The 17316-nt window shown below is 39.6% G+C and overlaps 1 protein-coding gene across 2 annotated transcripts in view; it reads left to right on the top strand.

Moving 5' to 3' along the window:
• GNG12 (G protein subunit gamma 12) overlaps window positions 1-17316 on the top strand; it is a 55494-nt gene that overhangs the window by 24948 nt on the left and 13230 nt on the right. The gene's annotated exons all lie outside the window — the stretch shown is intronic.

Below are 17316 nucleotides of genomic sequence, written 5' to 3'. Positions count from 1 at the left end.
TAAATGTCTGTGGACAGAAGGATTTTCCCTATGCACAGCTCCCCCTCCTGTAGCTTGAAATGCCCTCCCCACCCAAATGCTGTTCCTGGGGGACCAGGAGAGACCAGAATAGTTTAGAAGGGAGTTGGAAGTCTGTTTCCGGGGAGGGGAGGGAGAGTGAAAATCACCCAACATGTGGAAATTTTAGGCAGGATCCAATCCATGATATATTATTTTTGCTGCTGGTAACTATTGATTTAAATGTCTTTTGACATTTTAACTCAGTTCTTTTATAATTTTCCAATTTAGCTGATTCACATTACAAACTCTGCTGAATTGTTTCTTGATTTGTCCACTAGAGGTCACTCCTCTGCTAAAAGTGAGTTTGCTCATTATTAGACTGCGTATTGCTCTGTTACTAATAGCAAATTAAACTAATTATTGGGTTAAAACTGAGATGTCCACATTTAGCATTCTGATCAGCGATCTTTCCTGAAAATTCATATGTAGTTTGATATAATGTGAAACACCTGTGAAACATTATATCAAAATTTGTGCTGTTTATCAGCTGATCATGTCTGGACTCCAATCAGTAGTCTGAAATCAGTGTTTATGTTTTGGAACGGTGGAGAATGATGATATGATCTTTGAAAGAGTTAAGTGTTTGTGATATTGTCCATTTATACATAAGGATTATGGACCTTTATAAGAGTGAGAAGAACTTGCTTTATATCTGGTCATTTCAATCTATAGTAATAATATTGTGGCATAAATATTTAAAATACAGATCAGAGTTGCTATCATCAGTGTTACTTCATTTCCCGAATGAACAGGGGATGACTGCCACAATCATACCCTATTTGTAAATGTTTTTACAAGCACCTGTGTCAAGCAGGGTCTGTGTGCTGGAATAGGTGAAGCAAATATGGGTGTGGAATTTTTTTATCTCAATATTTTTTGGTTTGGGGCTATTAAGTCAGAATTACAAAAAAAAAAAAATCCTGGATCCCAATACTGGTAAAGTATTCAGATCTAGGATTTTTTGGAAATCCTGAATTTTGGAGGTCAAAAAAGGACCCAAAAAGAAAAAAAAACAAAGGAAAAAACAGCAGTGGCTAAGGTGCAACTGTTTTTCGGGCTTTCTTTTGTAGTCCCTTTTAAACAGGGCATGTTTGAAAGGAGCTGCAAAAGAGAGCCCATAAAATAGCTGAGCCAGTGGGCAGCAGTCTCCCCACCGGTCAGTCCTTTAAACTGGAATGCACAAGATGACCCAGAACGGGTGGCCAAACTGTGACTCATTAAACATATTGTGCGGCTTTTAAGGTCCCCACCACCAGGTCTGCCAGCTTGGAGAAAGCATTTGTTTCTTTAAATCCCTTCTCCAAGCCAGCCAGTGATAAAGTTATAGTTATCAAAGATTTCAGGTTTTCACGGCTGGTAACATCATTAGGGTTTGTAGAATCTTTCGGGATCAAGTGCCGTGTTCTACTGGAGAAAGTTTTCCTTCCAGACGTTTTGTTCTCAGCTGCAGAGAACATCCTCAGTGGCGTTGCAGCCGGAGCAGGCGCTCAGACCTTCTTGGCTGCTGTGCATTGAGTTATAGTTACAGTTAAAGTTATAGTTGCTTTCTTTCCACCTCTCCCTCCCTCCCTTTCTATCCATTTCCTCCCTCATTTGTTTCCAATTGAGGGAGCTAGAGAATGCTTGCCAAAATATATCACTTTCAAGAAAAAATTCAGGAAACAAATAGTTCTAGTTATCTAGTTCAGTTTATTAATGAAATGTTTAATTATTTTATTGTGATTTTATTTTAGCATTATGTTGTTTTTATTGTTGTTAGTCACCCTGAGTCTGTCAGGGGAGGGTGGGATACAAAGGTAATAAAATAAAAATATCAAAGATCAATTAAAAAGTGAAATAAATAAGATGTTGTGCCAGCAGCTCAAGGCTGCTTTTATTCTTACCTGATGCTCTTTCTCTGTGTATGTGTAATAATATATAATTGCACAATGAATCAGACAGGGCCATGGCCAGCGTTTCGGGAGCTGGCAGGCCAGGTCAAGTTTGGCTACATTTACATCTTGCAGCTCTCTATCATCTGACATTTATTCTGTGTGGCTCTTATGTTAAGCAGTTTTGGCCACCAGTGGTCCAAAGCTAGAGAGCTGTCACCCCACCAGCCCAGCTTCGGGCTCTCTTGTGTAGTACCATTTAAGCGGGCTGCACAAGAGAGCCCAAAACAGTTGAGCCTGTGGGGAGACTGCTCCCCATTGTCCCAGCTTTGGGCTCTCTTGTGCAATCCTGGTTAAAGGGGCTGCACAGGAGAGTTCAGAACAACTGTGCCAGCAAGGAGAAAGTTCCCTGCCAGCTCAGATTTTTTTCAGGCTGTCTTCTGCAGTTCCTTTAAATGTGCCCTGTTTAAGAGGACTGCAGAAGAAGGCCTGAAAAACAGCGGAGAGGTGGAAGCAATCTGCTTTTTTGGGCTTTGTCAACCTTCCAGAATATATCTAGAGTTTGAAGGGGGATTCTCCCCCCATTTCCCCCCAAAATCCTGCCAAAATATACCTGAAAAATTCCAATAAGGTATTCCTTGTTGGTCTCCCATCCAAATATTAGTAAGGGCCAACTCTGCTCGGTTTCTGAGATCTGACAAGATCAGGCTAGGCTTGGATATTCAGGTCAGGGCACATCATCCATACAGGTATTTAATTTAACAAACAGATGGGGAAGAATGATAAGCCAGAAGGGGAAAGTGAGAGTTTGTAGGTTTATTTTTCCCCAGAGGTTTCTTGTGGAATAAAATGAATCACTACATTGCTTCTTAAAGCGGACAGGTTTCCTTCTTGTTCAAGGGTCAGTTCAGGGATGCATATTGTGCATTGTGTAATCTTTTGACTGGCATGATCACCTCATTCCTGGGCAAGGGGTAAGTTAAAACATATCAAGGAGAAGTCTGCCTCATAAGGTTCAACGTTAGTTCATACAAGTGTTTATTTCACTACAGAACTAGGGAACATTCTGACATTCTGAATACATTTTATTTTCATTGAAGCAGATGCTCTTAAATCAATGGGGTGTACAGTTTTTATAGTGCTGGGAAGAAAATGTATCATATTCAGGCCAATATTTCTCTAGAGAAAGAATCTCTTGCTCAGTCAGAGCCTGCTTTCATCAGCTCAGAATTTCAGTGGTGAGTCAGCCTAAGACAATCATATCATGCTGAGTAATGCAAGGCCAGAAATGGCAGATGGATTGCCTTATATGGAAAGGTGAATACTATAATAATGAAAGAGTAAGACTACCATAGCACCTGTTTACTTCAGTGGGATTTAATCCATTCAAAGTTGAACACTTTTACATTTAATTCATTTTAAGTAAAAGAAAAATAAGAATCTTTCTTTTTGGGTCATTAACATGCTGAGCTTTGTTTGGCTTACACCTTGGACTTTGCTTTTGTGACCAGGTATATGATTATTAAATCCTATTGAACAGAGCAGGTCATATGACAGTCTTACTCTTTCATGATTTAATAACCATACATGGGACTTCAAGCATCTGGTCACAAAGCCCAATGTGTAAGCAAAACAAAACTAAGCACTCAAAGACAATTTCTGTCTTATGTACACACACACAATATAGATATATGTAAAATTATTACAATGTAGTTTCAACATGGCTCTAGAGCATTGCTGCTGTTCACACTCATAGACTTCATAGCTTCTTAAAAGAAGAACTACTACATATTGCATGAGATCTGCACAGGTCAAGAGATGTTACAGTTGCCTTACCTTCCAGTAGCACCATGTTGCTGGAACAGATTATGTCAGTGGGTTAGTACAATCAAAATACAAGAAAGGGGGTGTTCCTGAGAGCAGAAGTCCCATCTTCTAATTCCCTGTTTTTGACCATTGAACCTCAACAGTCACGAAGTTGGATCTGGATTTTTACTCTGTGTGGTAACTGGATATTGTCAGTTAATCAGAGTGAAATAATAACTGAAATCTATGCTGCCGTAAAAGAAATAACAAGAGTTAACTGTTGGTTTTCATATTTATATTATATTAGAATGGAGTTTCTAGTTTAAAACTCTTTTATGAAGTAAACTTGAGCAGTTGCATGGAACAGCAGGTTATCCATGTAGCAATACAGAGGCTAAAGGATATTGTCTAGCTTTATCAGAGTGCAGAGATCCCATCATTTTTAAGGCTGCAAGCATGTTTGAAACGTGGGTGGAATTACAAAATGGCTGCTACAGGAGGTAGAACCAACTGCAAAACCTGAAGGATTAAGGTTATGCATAATTTGAATGGAAATTCTTCAACATTTCAGGCAGAAACTTTGATTAATAGGATGGCCTTTAAATTAACATAATGTTTTGAAATACTTTATTGCATTCACACAGCTTATCCTCAGTCACACAGTGAAGGACCTTGTTCTGAGGTGGCAGCTGCTGCCAAAGCGACATTTTAAAAAAAATCTACATGAATTAGATATCCAGTCAGTGGCCCTGCTAGTCAAGATATCCAATCAGAAGCCCTGCTATTCAAGAACCCCCGCTGGTCTCACACAGTTTCTAAAATCATTTGGGCACCGGGAAATATCAGTGAGTGTCATGCTGCCCACAGGTGCCACATTGGGGACCCCTACCATAGCGAGTTAATTACATTTTACTCACTTATGTAGTTTGTAGTTTCAAAATCTAAGAGTTAAACGAAATTTTATTATTCTAGCTGGAGCTTACCTTTTAGAAACTGAAATAAATATCTGTCATGAGTAGTTTCAAATACTTACTACACTGTGACTACAGTCCGAAGAACACTATCCTGGAAGTAAGCCCCAATGAATAAAATGGGACTTCTGAGTCAACCTTCTTAGGATTATTCCCTGTGACTTTGGGCAAATTTTCTGCAGTCTGAAAAAAGCATAGTGGCCTTCCATGGGGAGTATGTGACATTCTCTTGAGAGAAAATGACCAAACAAACATAATAAAGTCTGTGCCCCCCCCCCCCGAAAGTAATATATAAAAGGTTGTATACTGTCAGCTTCTTTGTATCTTTTCTCTCAAAGTCCTCCCTCTCACCATCTCAGCCCTGTCTCACGCAGCTTTTATTTGTCTACTGGAGTCCCATAAGCTCTAGAACAGCCTTTTTGATGATCAAAAAGGGCCTCTCCTCCCTCTTTTGCTGGTACTTACTTACTTTTATATAGTTTGTTTGACCAGAGGTCTTAACCTTAAGCAATAGCTCAATAAAAATGATAGCATCAGTTAATATTACACAAGAATTAGAACAGATCCAATAAACATCAGAGATCATAAAAATCAAAATAATAAAATCTGAATTGTAATATAAAAACCACAGAACCATATAAGTATTAGAGAAGATAAAAATTCATAAACATAATACAGTCAATAAGAGTCAATAAAAGGTTAAGGTGGAATAGATCAGATAGGGAAAACCTTCTGTTAATATCTTCAGAATTGTGAATTGATTGTAATCTAAAATCCTAGTAAGTCTTGTAATAGAACCATTTTTTTTGCAGTTAATTTAAGGACATTCCTCTGGCATTTCAGAGATATCTTTAAACAGAAGAAAGTATTTCAGGGTCAAAGTCTGCCAATACTTGAGATGTCACCCAAGGTACTTCTGAGTTTGTGTGAAGGGCTGAAGGTGAAGGTGATTGTTGCTGATGGATTAGGAGTGGCTGTGTTCCCCACCCTCTTTGCACTATTAAGCTGTGCCTTGCCAGAGACTGAGCACATTGCAGAGAGCTCTAGGATAGAGCAGAGAAGTGCTACAAGCGTGAGGTTTGTGGCTCAGCAGCTGGGGGAATTGCTGAAATTTTCTGAGTTCGTGTGAAGGGCTGAAGGTGAAGGTGATTGAAGGTGATTGTTGCTGATTGATTAGGAGTGGCTGTGTTCCCCACACTCTTTGCATTATTAAGCTGTGCCTTGCTAGAGGTGCGTGCCGAAGGGTGAGAGCTAAAGGGCTTTTGGCCTGTGGCTCTTAGCCTGGGGGCTGTGTAAGGACCAGGAACCCAGATTTCTTGTGTTCCCAATAAGGTAAGTAGACACTCCAAGTGGGGAGCCACATAAACAAACAGGTTTTAAAAGGGGACTGTATATTTTTTAAAAGCTATCATGAAAGTGGAATGCCAGCAAGGGCGTGGGAGCTTTCCAGTGTTTTGCACTGAGTGTGAGAGTCACATGTATGACTATCTGCCCACAGGACAGAAGTCTTGAGTGTGTGCTCGTTGCAAGGAGCTCCTGGTACTCAGGGAACGAGTTTGTACCCTTGAGGCTGAGGTGACTGACATGGAGAAGCAGAGACGGTCAGTTAGGCACTCGGAGAAGACTCTCAGGGACGTGTTAGATGAGCCCTGCTCTGAACGTGGCAGCCCGGTTGCTGCCAGGGAGCACGAGGGTCGAGAGGGAACAGGGCACCAGGCTGAGGATAAGGGGAATGCGCCCTCAGAAGGGACCTCTTCTTCAGTTGGTGAGCGGGAATCCTTTCGTGCCAAGGAATCATCCCTGGGCAGGGAGAGAGGGGGGGTCTTGGTAGTTGGTGATTCGATCCTTAGGCAAGTAGACAAGTGGCAAAACCACGTACTGACCGTATGGTGGCTTGCCTGCCTGGTGCGAAGGTAGCAGACATTATGCGTGTAGTAGATAGGCTGATAGACAGTGCTGGGGAGGAGCCAGTGGTCGTGGTGCATGTTGGCACCAACGATGTGGGGAAATGTAGTTGTGAGGTCCTGGAGGAAAAATTTAGGCTGCTAGGCGGAGACTTAAGGCCAGGATCTCCAAGGTAGCCTTCTCAGAAGTGCTACCTGTTCCACGTGCAGGGCTGGAGAGACAGGCACAAATTAGAAGTCTCAATGTGTGGATGTGACGATGGTTTAAGGAGGAAGGGTTTAAGTTTGTTAGGCACTGGGATGCTTTCTGGAACAAGCGGGAGCTGTAGAAAAAAGATTTTCTCCATTTGTCCCCAGATTGAACCAGGCTGTTGGCGCGTCAAAGCAAAAAGGTGGCAGAGCAGTTTTTAAAGCCCTATATGGCCGAGGGCCTGTCTACCTGAGGGACCGTCTCTCCCCATATGAGCCCCAGAGAGCACTGAGGTCAGCTGGTAAGCACCAGCTGAATATCCCTGGGCCAAGGGAGGCCGGATTAAAGACCACCCGGGATCGGGCCTTCTCCGTTGCGGCCCCACTACTCTGGAACCAACTCCCGGAGGAGGTACGGGCCCTGCGATGTGTAAATCAATTTTGCAGGGCCTGTAAGACATACCTCTTCAAAATAGCCTTCGCCCATACTGAGCTAAGATAATGTCGCTGTGTATGTTTCTTCTCTTCTACTGAATTAAGATCTATTAGCACCTTAATGTTAATTTTAATGTAACTGCATATTAATTTTACTGTTTTATGTGATTTTATTATATTGTATTGCATTCCTGTGTTGTGAGCCGCCCTGAGCCTGCTTGTGCGGGGAGGGCGGGATACAAATAAAAAGTCGTTGTTGTTATTATTATTATTATTATTATTATTATTATTATTGTTGTTGTTGTTGTTGTTATTATTATTAAACTAAATCTTGGGGGAAAGCCAACAGGAGATGAAATGTCTCTGGTTCGGGAGGACTCATCTCAAAGAGATGAAGGGTTAGCTGTTACTTTTCTACCGGGTAATGGATCAGAGTTGTCCACTGAGATGGTGACAAACAGTATGGACTGTCTGCCAGAGTCTCGAGGCGGCAGGAGGAAGGTGGCGGGCGTAGCTTGCCTGGGAAATTATAGATGTTTGTACACAAATGCTAGAAGTGTTCAAAGTAAAATTGGTGAGTTGGAATGTTTAATGTTGGGAGAAAACATAGACACTGTGAGAATTTCAGAAACTTGGTGGAATGAGGAGAATCAGTGGGACATGGTGATTCCTGGATATAAGTTATATCGGAAGTGCAAGGGAGGGAAGGGTTGGAGGTGGGGTGGCTCTGTATGTCAGAGAGGGCATACAGTCCAGTAAGACTGAGGTCAGAGAATTAGATTCCCTTCTAGAAATTCTTTGGGTTGAAATAGAGGGCCCAAAAGGAAATTTAACTATGGGAGTTTGTTATCGCCCACCAAATCAAAAGATAGAGGATGATTATAATATGATGGAAGGATTAAAGATAGTGGCTAGACGTAAAAACTGTGTCGTCATAGGTGATTTTAACTACCCGCAGATTGATTGGGTCAATATGTGTTCAGGTTGAGAGAAAGAGATTCTCTCAGTGACTATGCTATGGAGCAGATGGTCACAGAACCTACCAGAGATGGGGCAATCTTAGGGCAATTTGGTCCTAAGTAATGCTCAAGACTTGGTGAGAGATGTAAAAGTGATTGCACTGCTTGGGAGCAGTGACCATAACGTTATTGATTTCACCATTTGTATAAATAGGGAGTTGCCCCAAAAGACCAGCACATCAGGTGGCTGTGAGTGTATTTAATTTAATAAGAATGGAAAATAAAGCTGTAATTGGTTTTAAAGAAGCTGTAAAGAAAAAAGTAAATCGAGAAGGAAAGCCACCAATACCTTCTCCTAGCACTCCATCCGGACCAGGAAAATTTACAACTATGCAAGGAGACATGAAAGAAATGCAAAATACATTATTGACTGCCATTGCACAACTGACTAGTAAAGTAGAAAATATTGGTGAACAGATGGCAGAGATCAAACAAGAGCTTTTGGAGAATAGCAAGCAGACAGCAGAGACCAACAAAGCCTTAAAAGTATTAGATGTCCAGGTGACAGAGAATATACAAAAGGTGGAAAAAGAACAGAACATACATGAATCTAGACTCTTGCAGATGGAAGTGGAGAAAGCTGCCTATATGTTGAGGTTTCAAAACATACCAGAAGAGAAAACTGAAAATTTGCAGAAAATACTAAGTGAAGCCTTGGCTGAAATTCTACAGATGACTCCTCAAAGGATGGAAGAAGAGTTTGATCATGTAAGACGAGTGCCATCAAGTTATACAAGATGGAAGAAATTACCTAGCGAAGTGCACTTGAAACTAACAAGAAGACCAGAGAGGATATTTTGAAGCAAGCAAGAGACAAACCTGTTATGATAGCTGGAAACGTGGTGAAAATTTTAAGAGAGGTACCTTGGCCAGTGAGACAAAAAAGGAGAGAATACCAACCACTAACAGATTTTCTGAGAGAAATACCCTACACATGGCTAATGCCGGAAGGCCTTCTTTTTACTTATCAGAATAGGTACAGGATAAATTCCATTTTTAAAGCTCAGAATTTTTTGGATAGAGTGAAGGAAAAAGAGGGCAAGAAAAAGAAAGATGATGAAGAAGAGCAAGAAAGTTCTGGTGAAGAGAACCCAAATGAATCATGGAGATATTGAACAAGATATTGAACAAAAAAGATAAAAAAGATAGGGAAAACCCATAATGGCTGCAATAGTCTCTATTAATGTGAATGGACTCAACTCTCCTGCCAAAAGGAGAAAGACTTTCAGATATTTGACAAAATTAGAAATGGATATAATTTGTCTGCAAGAAACCCATATTTTGACTAAAGATGAACATCTTTTGAAAAATAAGAAATTTGGTAGCCTATTTACAGCAACAGACAAGATTAAAAAGAAAAGGAGTGTGGCAATATATATTAAGGATAAATTCAACCCACAACTGCAGAACGCTTCTGAAGATGGAAGAATTCTATTAGTGGAAATTTTAGTGGATAATAAAAAAGTTTTATTGGCAAATATTTATGCGCCAAATGATCAACAGGAGAAATTTTTTCAAGACTTCCATTTTAAATTATCAGATTTGGAATATGCAGAATACTGTTTGATAGGAGATTTTAATGCAGTCTCTGATAGGCAAATGGACAAAAAAATGCACAAACAGATGAAAAGCAAAAGCCCTCAATTGCCAATAAGTTTTTGGAAACTAGCAGAAGAATTGGATCTGGTTGATGTATGGAGAACAAGATATCCAAATTCTAAAGACTTTACCTACTATTCCCATAGCCACCAAACTTGGTCAAAAATTGATATGTGTTAGCTTTCTACAAATCTGGATAAAGATTTAATTGAGACAGAAATTCAAACAAGAGTCATTTCAGATCATAGCCCTGTAATGATAAAGTTCAAAGGTACATGAACAAGACGATCATGGAGGTTAAACACCTCAATTTTGAAATATAAAGATTTTCTTAAGGAATCTAAGGCTGAAATGGAGTCCTTCTTTAAGCAAAACATAACACAAGATGTAAAGATGCAAGTGGTTTGGGATACTGCTAAAGCCTATTTTAGGGGCCTTGCAATTAGATATAGTGCCAAGAAAAAGAAAGAATTGAAAATTTTCAAAAATTAATGTCACAAGCTGGAGAAGCTGAAAAGAATTTAAAAAAACAACCAACAAGATATGAGTTTCAAAAGAAGGTGAAAGAAATTCAACATCAATTGAACTTGTTACTCATGGAGGAGATGGAGATAAAACTGAAGTATGCCAGACAAAAAATTTTTGAACATGCCAATAAGTCGGGAAGGTGGTTGGCCTACAGGATGAGAAAAGAAAAGGCCAAAAGAATAATTTCAGTTCTGAAAGATGAGAATAATAAAGAGAAAGCCCAAAAACAAGAGATATGTCAAATTGTGGAACAGCTTTAAAAAAATTATATGAAGATAAGCAAGTCCATAAAGCAGATTTAGGAGATTACATTAAGCAAAACAACCTTAACAAATTTACAGAGGAACAGCAAAAAGTTTTAAATGAAGCAGTAACAATAAGAGAACTTGGAGATATAATGGCATCCCAAAAGAATGGCAAGGCCCTGGGTCCAGATGGACTACTTGCGGAATTTTATAAAGCCTATGAGGAATCTTTATTGTTACCATTTAAGCGTCTTTTGGAAAAGACGAAGGCCAGATACCAGCTTAATGGCAGGAAGCTACAATATCTCTAATCCCTAAAGAAGGTGCGGATTTGAAAGATATTAAAAACTATCGTCCAAGCTCTCTTTTAAATGTGGATTATAAAAGTTTTGCTGCAATATTGGCTCAACGTTTGAAGAAAGTTCTGCAGTCTATAATACATTGAGATCAAGCTGGGTTTCTTCCTAGAAGATATTTGAAAGACAATGTTAGAACAGTTTGTAATATTTTGGAATACTGTGAAACTCATCCAGAAAAACAATTGGCCTTAATTTGTTTGGATGCCGCGAAGCCCTTCGATAATGTTTGTTGGCAATTTATGTTACAGCAACTGAAAGGCATGGAATGTGGTGAAAACTTTCTGAGAGCAGTAGAAGCAATATACTCTCTCCAAAGAGCAAGGGTAACAGTGAACAGTGATTTAACAGAAGCAATCAATATTCAAAAAGGTACAAGACAAGGCTGTCCGCTATCACCACTACTTTTCATTCTATCTCTAGAGATACTGAACAACCAGATAAGAGAAGATGCAAGCATCAAGGGAGCAGTGATAAAAGGTGAACAATATAAATTGAGAGCTTTTGCAGATTACCTAGTTTTTATATTAGAACAACCAATAGACTCAATAGACTGTCTTATAAATAAGATCATGCAGTTTGGGTACTGGGCAGGACTGAAGATCAATTATCATAAAACTAAATTCCTGACAAAGAACATGACGATGGATCAAATTCAAATTCTCCAGCAAAAATCAAGGTTTTTATATGAGAAAAGAATTAAATATCTAGATGTACTTATCTCAAATAAGTGCAGCAATCTAAAAATAGACAATTATGAAAACTACTTAAAGAAATTTAAAAAGATTTGGAAAAATGGCATGACTTGAATTTATCCCTAATGGGAAGAATAGCCTCAATAAAAATGAACATCCTTCCAAGTTTACTATTTTTGTACCAAACTATTCCAGTATTTCTAAATAGTGGGTTTTTTCAAGAATTGAACAAGATGGTCTCCAAATATGTTTGGCAAGGCAAGAAACCGAGAATTAAATTAAAGTCTTTGCAAGACTCCAAATTAAGAGCAGGCATGGGCCTACAAGACTGGCAACTGTACTATAAGGCTTCGGTTCTCTTGTGGGTAAGAGACTGGGTACTATTGAATGATAAGAGACAATTGTTGCTAGAGGGACATGACCTCACTATGGGGTGGCATGTGTACCTATGGTATCAAAGACTTGAAGGACACTCTTATTTTAAGAACCATTGGTTTCAAAAATCTTTGTATCATACATGGTCATGGTTAAAAACAAGAATTTACCAAAAAATTCCAAGATGGGTCTCCCCAGTGGAAGCATTTACTCACCCAAATCTTCTAAAATCTAATCAGAGTTATAGATATGATGATCTGTTGGGAAAAGACAATCAATAACTAAAGAGTTAGAAAGTATGGATATTAAAATGAATTGGTGGTTGAGAATGCAAGTTGAATCTAGGTATGCCAAAGACAAGATGACGGGCTTCAATATTGAACAGTACCCATTTGATAAAATTCTCCTAGGCCCTCAAGAAAAATTAATCTGTAAACTATATGCATATCTATTGCAGATGAAGACGCAAGATGAAGTTGTAAAAGATTGCACGGTCCAATGGGCTAAAAATTTGGGCAGTAGCATTACACTAGAAGAATGGGAGAGACTCTGGAAGTTTAATGTCAAATTAACTAGATCAGTAACCTTCAAAGAAAATTTGTGTAAGATGTTTTATAGATGGTACCTGACTCCACAGAAATTGTGTCAGATTTATACTAACATGTCTAACAAATGTTGGAAATGTATTAAACAAGTTGGTTCTTTTTATCATATGTGGTGGACATGTGAGATGGTGAAGAACGATTGGAAAATGGTGCATGAACTAGTTCAGAAAACCATGAAGACACAGATTCAATTCAAACTGGAATTGTTTTTATTGAATATATTTCCTGGTGATTATTCCAAAGAAATGAGACATTTGTTGGTGCATTTCAATACAACAGCCAGGATGCTTCTGGCGCAGAGATGGAAATCTCAGGAAATTCCCACTAGAAGGAACTTGGTGGGAAAAATTCTGGAAACAGGTGAGCTGAATTTTTTGTCCCAGCTGATGGCTGGGAAATCTAAAGAAGAAGCAAGAAAATATTGGATGAAATTTTATGCCTGGCTAGATAAGACTTTTAAGATTCTTTGGTGTGAACTTATATCTCCTTTTTTCCTATACACTGTACTATATGATTGCCTATATTGGATTTGTCAAAATTGATAGACATTATAACTAAAAAAATTATAGCATAAAATACTATAATGTTGATGATGTATAGTTTAGATATAATAATAACTGCCAATTTATGTATTTTAAGAAAATATTGTAGATGCAGACTTGTATTCTTTGAAAGTATTTTCTATAAAGAAAAAGATTAAGATGTACTTTTATTTTCTATCCTCCCTTATTCTTTATTCCTAATTTCTTGAAACTAATAAAACTTTTAAAATCTAGAGTGGCTGGTTGTGGATGTCTTCATCCACACAGATAACATGACTGCAAATCACCAGGGTGGCATGAGATCCAGCTTTCTTCACACAGAGGTAACCCAGATTTTGTTTGGGTGGAGACCCACCTATACCCTTCAAAGCTGTCCATGTGGTGGGAGCATCCAACACCCTAGGGAACTGGTTCAGTAGGGAGTCCCTGAATTTTTCAGAATGGATGTTGAACAGGGAGGTCTTTCTTTAGCTCTGCCAGAGATTTGGCTTAGTAAAGGTAGACCTCTTTGCATCAGAGATCACCCATCAAGTTCCAAAATTCATCACATGACCTCAAGCCTATAGGAGTAGCTGCTGCAAACTGTGAGTGGCCAGATCAACTCCTGTATGCCTTCCCTCCTATCCATTTAATTTAATGTGTGGTCGAGAGAAGGTTCTAGGATGGTGTCAGAGCTTTGGATCCTCTCTTTAGATTAAGAGCTCTGTATTTTTCATAATGACAGGGTGGTCCTAGATACTGACCCAGCCTTTGTCTCAAAGGTCACTTTGACTTTTCAGAGATTGGAGGAATCGGTCTTCCCCTCCTTCTGTTTGAATCCAAAACATCCTCAGGAAAGAGAATGGCATTGCTTAGATGTTTGAAGGGCATTGAGTTTCTATCTAGACAGGACTCTAAATTATTTTGCAAGATTTGGCTTGGTAAAGGTGGACCGTCCATATTTGTGTCCGTTAAGAAGGGCTCTGTGGGGAAAGGAGTACCTATTTCCACCCTTAGCAGATGGGTTAGAGGGTGTATTAATCTAGCATACAAAACCAGGGGTCTTGACCCCCCTCCATTGGGCATAACAAGCCCGTTCATTAAGGGGAAAGGCAGCTTCTTCCACTTACTGGGCTTTTTCCTCCACAGAGATCGCCTGTTATGAAGCAACCTTGGACGTTGGTGCATTTTTTCATCAAGCTCTACCGTATTGATAAGGCACCCTCTGCTGATGCAGCCTTTGGTAGAAGGGTTTTGCAGCATGCCCTTTCAGGCTGAGTTCTTTTTATGCCCCCTCCCCTGGGGGGCATACTGTTTTTTAAATGTCCCATAGGTTCAGACTGCCTCACCCTGGACCTCCAGAAAACGGAAGGTTTGTTTCACTTACCATGAATCTTCCTTCTCAGTGGTCTTTTTTCCTCTTAGGGTTGGAGCCAATTCTCCCAGTTTTGCCTGTGACTTGTTTATGGACCTGGGGTTCAAAATCTGGTTGGTGGGTCTCCCTCAGATATCTAGCTAGATTCCAGCCTGGGCTTCTCCCACCTTCTCCTCCCTGCAGGGTGCCCCCCTCTCTCTCTCTCGACTGTTGGATTTGTATCCCACACTTCTTGCAAAGCAGGCTCGGGGTGGGTTCAAACATTAAAACAGCAACAAAATTATAGTTGAAAAGCATCTAAAGTGCTCTGTTGGTTGTGTGGAGGTTGTCCTTTTTGTGGTTCTTCTCTGTTGTGAGTTTTGTTTGTGAGAAATGGACTGCTTTGGATCCGACCTGGAGAGAAGCTCCTCCCCCAAGGGGATCAAAATTGCTATGAGGAAAGTAAATTAGGTGGACAAGAACATCACTATCCAATGTATTTCTCTTTTAGCTGTATTGACATACTCAAGCAGGGATATTGGCTGTTTATCCCATTACATATACTGAACCCATCTCCCACTAATGTATTTTTCTCCTAATGGCAAACTTTATGTATGTTACATGTTAAAAGGTAAATTAGTTGGATGGGAAATCTTCTGAGATATAAATACCTTCCTTTTGACCCAGGCTTAATACAATGAATATAGTCATTAACAGACATCCTCACATTTTGACATATTACTGTTTTATTGTTTTTGCATGCTCATGCTACTCAGGTTTGCTCAGTTTGTTAATTTTACTATTCTGTCATTGAATCTTAAATTTGTACCATTTTACATTCTAAACCACTTTCTACCAGATAATTTTACTATTCTGTCATTAGATCTTAAATTTGTACCAGTTTGCATTCTGAGCCATTGACTACCAGCTATGTGTGGCTTTGCTTACTGTACCGGATTCCTTGTCTGATGAAGTGTGCTTAGAGAGCACACGAAAGCTTACGTTCTGAATAAAACTTAGCTGGTCTTAAAGGTGCAACTTAGGGTTTCCAAGTTCAATTCAAGAAATATCTGGGGACTTTGGGGGTGGAGCCAGGAGACGTTAGGGGTGGAGCCAAGATCAAGGCTGTGACAAGCATAATTGAACTCCAAAGGGAGTTCTGGCTATCACATTTAAAGGGACGGCAAACCTTTTCAATTCCTTCCATAGGAAATAATGGATAGTGGCACCTTCTTTTGGGGCTCACAGAATTGGACCCCCAGTCCAATCCTTTTGAAACTTGGGGGGTATTTTGGGGAGAGGCACTAGATACTATACTGAACATTTGGTGCCTCTACCCCAAAAAACAGCCCCCCCCCCAGAGCCCCAGATACCCACGGATCAATTCTCCATGATTTTCTATGGGAATAAATCTCCCTGGGTCCTCAAACATGAATATGGCTGAAAAGAATCCAGGATCTTACTTGCTCTGATCTGTTCAGAAAAGTAACAGCTCTTATACCATGTTGTTGAATTAGTAGATTACAATCAACTCAGATTGATTTGAAATTGTAATTGCATTTCTTATGACTGCAAATAGATATTTCTAAATTTAGTTGAGTTGTATTCTGGCTCTCAGGCATGTTTTCGGTTGTATGGAAAGTGATTGTATATACAATGTACATAATTGAAGGATTGCTTCTCTGGGTATGAAGCTATGTGGCAACTCTGCTCAGCACAACAGTGTTTTCTTTCTGTTCCCTCACACACACATACACACACACACACACTAAGATTCAACCAGCTACTGCTTGTTTATAGATATTTTCAGACACTTGCCTTTCTTGTGAAATAACCTCTTGAAAGAGAAGAAGAGGTTGTGCACACACAGAGACTCACACATCATTTTGTAGAAGCTGCAAGACCAAATTGTTCAGAAGGGCATGTGGACCTGTATAAGAACGCACAGAACAAAAAAGATTATTTTTAGATAAATAAATCTAGCCCGATGTATTGGCTGGTTAGTGTAAATCAGCATATGAAATTCAACTGCCTCCTATTGCTGTTTGACCTGTTTTCCCTTAGAGCTGTAATGACAACAGTAAGTCATAATTAGCAGAAATCTCTAGTTGGTGTCTAGGGTGTAGTCTTCAGACCTAGCAATCCTATGCTCTAAGCTCCCTGGATCATTCACCCAACTGACCAATCCTCCCTTGCCTGGCTAATTTTTAGTGAGAAGGTTAATATATGTTGTGCTACAGTTAAGCTTCAGCTATTTTGTTATAAAAATTTTAATTATATGTTTTTGGTTTTACTACAGCAGTTGGGTTTTACCACAGATTAGTCAGGTTGTAATTATTTTTAAAGTAGGACAGTTGACTACGTGTCTGTGTAAATATATAAAGCCCAGGAGGAGGATTTTAATTAATACAGTGCCAGCACTAATAGACTCTGTTAAGTTTGTATTTTGTGCATGTAAAAATAACATTGCAGCAAACCAAATGGAACTCGTGGAGCAGTACTTTCCCAACTCCCCTATTAAAGGAGGAGCCCACTAAACCCCCTGAAATTTTTTTTTTGTGAGATTGGGGGCTCGTAGGAACAGCAAGAGGGGCATAGTGGGGCTGCAGGTAGGAGTCGGAAAAATCACTCTCCCCTGCACAGAAGTGCTGTTATGTCAGTGGAAGTGCTCTTATGCCACTGTGATAGCACTTTTGGATCTAATCTGCAGAGTGTTTCTTGCAGAGGTTCTTCTCTGGTAAGACCTCACATGGAGTATTGTGTTCAGTTTTGGGCATCACATT

This window comes from Heteronotia binoei, chromosome 2 (genome assembly GCF_032191835.1).
Source record: "Heteronotia binoei isolate CCM8104 ecotype False Entrance Well chromosome 2, APGP_CSIRO_Hbin_v1, whole genome shotgun sequence".
Lineage (NCBI taxonomy): Eukaryota > Metazoa > Chordata > Lepidosauria > Squamata > Gekkonidae > Heteronotia > Heteronotia binoei.
The sequence above is the reverse complement of the archived record's forward strand: the minus strand, read 5'-3'. Positions and strand labels throughout refer to the sequence as shown.